The 4635-nt window shown below is 47.6% G+C and overlaps 1 pseudogene; it reads left to right on the top strand.

Moving 5' to 3' along the window:
• Positions 1 to 384: 384 nt before the first annotated feature.
• Positions 385 to 524, top strand: LOC126546453 (U2 spliceosomal RNA; annotated as a pseudogene).
• The last annotated feature ends 4111 nt before the right edge of the window (positions 525 to 4635 follow it).

Genomic DNA, 4635 nt, shown 5'->3' with positions numbered 1-4635 from the left:
CTTCAAACCAAACTGAGTGAACCATTTCTTGTCTCGTTTTGAAGTGTCCACATTGAAGTCTCCAGCGATGATCACAGGGGTAGCGTCATCACGGCTAACCCACGCAAAGTACGTGGTCATGAACTTCTCGATATCACACTTGGGTGTACAGGGAGATATATATACACAGTGGATATCACAATTCCGTCTTTCGTTTGTACGGCACAGACATCCCCACAGTCGGTGGCATTGTCCTGCCGTGGGTCAAGGGTGCGTGGTTGTACATACATTTTGTCCTCTGCGTATATGGAAATGCCTCCTGCCTCTTGAGTCCGTGTGCTGTTCACAAACGATTCCAGTGTACCCATCGAGTTGAAACAATGCACCTTTATTATTATTATTATTATTATTATTATTATTATTATTATTATTATTATTATTATTATTATTATTATTATTATTATTGGCGAAGTGCTTGACGCCTGCTTCACCTCCGCCTAGGGTCGGCCTGGTATTGCTCAATCTCCGGGATCGGCCCACGCTCACATTTGTTATTGTTGACGCACGGGCAGAAAAATACATGGAACCCTAGATATACAAAGCTTCGATTTAAAAAGAAACCCTGGCCAGTGACTGGTTCGCGAACTGCGCATGGTTATATGTTCTTTCTACAGGATGAATTTGCTGGTCAATCTAAGCACGCAGTGCTTGTAAAATGACCAGGCAGTTGGTGAAACAACATGTTAAATTCATATTACCACAATTAATACATCCTCTCGCACATATACACATGAACACCGTCCAGTGCGTGAAACAAAAAAAACATAACAAGCATCTTGAGTTCCTGTTCTTTCATTACACAATGTTGTCAAGAAAAACATCAAAGTCAAAACAAAATCTAAACATCAAAGCGATACCTAAATACACCAGTCACTTACAGGACTACAACTCAATTTTTCAAACTGCTGACCTCAAAATTATACACAGGTATCGAAGCATGATCATAAACAAAGGTTGAAAACAAAGCCGGTAAACAATTCCATATGAGTCAACTGGCTTTACCTACTAAGTGTTTATTGAGCTCGCACACCATTTGCTGATCGCTTTATTCATTTTTCGTTTCGTGTTTATTCTACATAATTCATCACTCAATTGATTAAATACTGCAGGGACATAGTAGTTCCGGGTTCTTTTTCCATAGTGAGTGTGGATACGTGGTTTCACGTACCTCTCAGTTTGTCGCAATGTCACGTTCTTTTTTACGGCAACCCTAAATTCTTTGCTGAAGTTGTGATTCTTCAAAACTACATAATTAAATAGTTCTTTCACTGATACACATGTACACATGTACACATGTACAGTAATATACGCCAAGGGGCCTTCTACTTAGCTTCTTTGTGGGAGCATATGAAGTCTATGGCTGAATCTGTCGGGTTGGGTTACCCGAGTTTCTCTCTCTCTCTCTCTGTCTCTCTCTCTCTCTCTCTCTCGTAAATTGAAATACATCTTGAGGGAAATGACCTAGCCGCCTGGTGGCTTAGTGGCTATGACGTCGCGCTGCTAAGCACGAGGTCGCGGGATCAAATCCCGGCGGCGGCGGCAGCATTTCGATCGGGGCGAAATGTAAAAACGCCCGTGTACCGTGCATTAGGTGCACGTTAAAGAACTTAAGGACTCCGGATAAAGAATTTATCCGGAGTCCCCCCACTACGGCGTGCCTCATAATCAAATCGTGGTTTTGACACGTAAAACGCGGAATTTATTTTTATTTTATGGGACAATGACCTGAATAATAAACTAGAAAGTTTGCAAGTCTAACTCAAATCGCACTCTCTAGGTTGCAGCATTCTATCAGTAAAAAACAAAACACACACACACACACACACACACACACACACACACACACACACACACACACACGCACAGTTGTGTCTGATGCCTTTTGATGATGTTCTTTGCCATCAACCCACAAGACTTGAACGCTAGCTATAGCAAGCAAACCTGGCAGTAAATTACATGGAATTAAATTTCTTGGAGCTGATGAATACTCGTCACTGAAGCTATACGGACTAGAATGATTTGTGTTGAACTTTTTCTGTCAACTGCAAGACAACTGCCATCATACGCATCTATCGTTATTGCTCAGCTGCTCTTTTCTCTTCTTCTTCTTCTTGTGCTCCTTTTCCTTCGTTCTGTTAGGCGCAGCGCGAGACAAGGAAACCGCGCAGAGGCGAGCGCGCGGCTCGACTTGGGCGAGTTTGTTAGTAACAAGGAGCAAAACAATGACAAAACGCACTGCCACCACTAGAAGTAGCCTTGTCTGGCTGGTGCGCAGCACGAACGCATGGGGCATTCGCCCAAGGAGGGCCTGTGTGACAGTCGTCTCGCCGAGCGCCCCGTATCGCTGACAGGTTCCCTTCTCAACACGGTAGCGCCAACAACGACGGCAGGTGTGCGGCCGCCGAGGGCGCCCGCGCAACTCCTCCGCAGGCACAGTTATTCCGGCGGATAAGCGTGGCAACGGTGGAGGGGACAAGGTGCGCTAACAGTTCGCGAGTCGAGCAAACATCCGTCGAGTCGCTCGATCATTCCGCAAGCAGGCCCGTCGAGGGGAGCAGCCCGGGAGGGGTTCCACTCCCCTCCCTCTCTCCTGCTTGCACCCGGGTACGGAACAAGGGAGGCGAAAGAAGCCCGGCGTAGAGAGAAAGCGCAGTCCTGTCGGGTCTGCCGCGCGACGCCCGCTCGGGAGAACCGGCCGCACTGGCAGAGGCGTCGTCACCTAAAACACGGTCTCCGGGAGGGGGCCGAAAGCAACGCCAGCCTTCGCTGTTTCGTGCCTCAAGCCGAGCGAGCGCAAGTTGGCGATTTTCGGAGCCCGGGCACGTAGTGCAGCTTTTGTCTCCATCGGAGGCAGCAGCGATGAGGCGCCCACGGCGTCGATACGTGTCTCTCCCTCTCCCGGCTCGCTTTTCCCGCTGAGTATATAGACGCGAGGCTCGCTTTAATGGACTGCTGCGCCCGCCGTCTGGCCCGTTGCGAAAGTCGGCGCTCGCGTTGAACGCCATTGATGGCTCGCATCCCTGCTTTATGGCCGCCGCCGCTCTCTGTGCTCCCCGCTGCTCGGGAGCAGGAAGCCGCGCGATGAGAGGGACGGCGACGCGACGCGCTTGCGGGAGAGCGGCGGCCGTTATTGCTCGCATCAGTGGCCCGGACAAGTGCGGAAGACGGCTCTTTCTTCCCTGCAGTCGGTGCCTAACCTTATTCCCGGGCCGTTTAAAAAACACGCGCTGTATATTGTATAATGGCACCATTCGGAGTATACCATACCTGCTTCCAAGCGGTGTTTCATAAAGCTTACTGTGTATAAGCATGTAGTTGAGTGGAATATACTTTTTAATGAAAAGGGGTTTACGGGACCTGCCGCGAATGACACCGTTCGGGGCAAAAAAAAAAAAAAAGTGAGGTAACCTGAGTTATGTGATGTGTTATAGCGGTCAGATTTTGAAGTGCCCGTGCCAAATTGAAGTAATTTTCAGGGAGCCGGGAAGTACACTGCTACTGAGATGTGATGAGAAGTGAGGAAATGAGATAACTTCTGCGGCTCCTGTGCAGCTCTGAATCAGGCTTTCAATATGCCATTGTCATTCACCGACTTTATCAGGAGTTGATGAGCGGTAACCAAAATTTCATCTGCAAAACAGCCGACATTTCTCGTTACCGCTTAAAAGAACGAGAGGTGATTTTCGTCTTTGTTTTTTCTCTTGTTTGTTTGATAACGTCTGTCGTAGTAGTAGTATGCGCACGTATTTAGCGGGACTCGTAGTTTGTTGCGACGATTCCTTTACATCGCCCACTCCTCCTCCCCGCTTATATTTTGTTTTTCAGTAACGATCAGAATGCTGCGTGAGAATTTCGTTTTGCTTTTCTACTCATGTTCAGGCACGCCCACTCGTCTGGCTGCCTAAGTAAAATTTTCTCGTTTGCTCATAAACTTACCTTGTAGTCGCTTATCATGTAGCTTCTCTCTTCATGCTGTTTTACAATATTAATTTACAACAGCTTGACCAACTTTCAATTTTGTTAACTGAGGGGTTCGTTCCTTAAGTGGATAAAGCGTGCTCGTAGCAATCGAAGCGTCCAGAAAGTGGGTAATCCTTATTACATGAAGTGGCGAGCTTAGGCATTTGAAAATGTTTATTTAAACCGTATACACGCATGTATTTTGATGAGGACTGTCAACATGGCATTGGTACATGGAGCAAGTGCTCGAACTCCACTTGTGGAGTGCGGTGCTGAGCACAGCGAGCATGAATGACGATTATGGAAGACGGACCGAATAGGTTTAATTTCTTGTTTCGCTTCCTCAACACAAAAAGTGAGCAATTTAGCATCGCGTCCATCGTTTCCAAGTACGACACGCGCGTGTGCGCCACGGTATAGTAGCTCGGGCTCGGCTTGCGACTGGTCGGAGCTGTAACAATAGAACTAGAGGGGTAAAGCTATAAGCCAAAATATTTTGAGCTACCAGCGCGTGGCATGAACGGCACTGTCTTCGAGATTATTCCCGCATACAGAGCCGCCAAGGTGTTTATATAATGCCGCGTGCTCACTTCGTCGGCCCTTCGACAAGACCAAACGTTCGAGCGGCAAAATAGG

This window comes from Dermacentor andersoni, chromosome 1 (genome assembly GCF_023375885.2).
Source record: "Dermacentor andersoni chromosome 1, qqDerAnde1_hic_scaffold, whole genome shotgun sequence".
Lineage (NCBI taxonomy): Eukaryota > Metazoa > Arthropoda > Arachnida > Ixodida > Ixodidae > Dermacentor > Dermacentor andersoni.
Note: the sequence above shows the minus strand (reverse complement) of the source record. Positions and strands in the feature narration are given on the sequence as shown.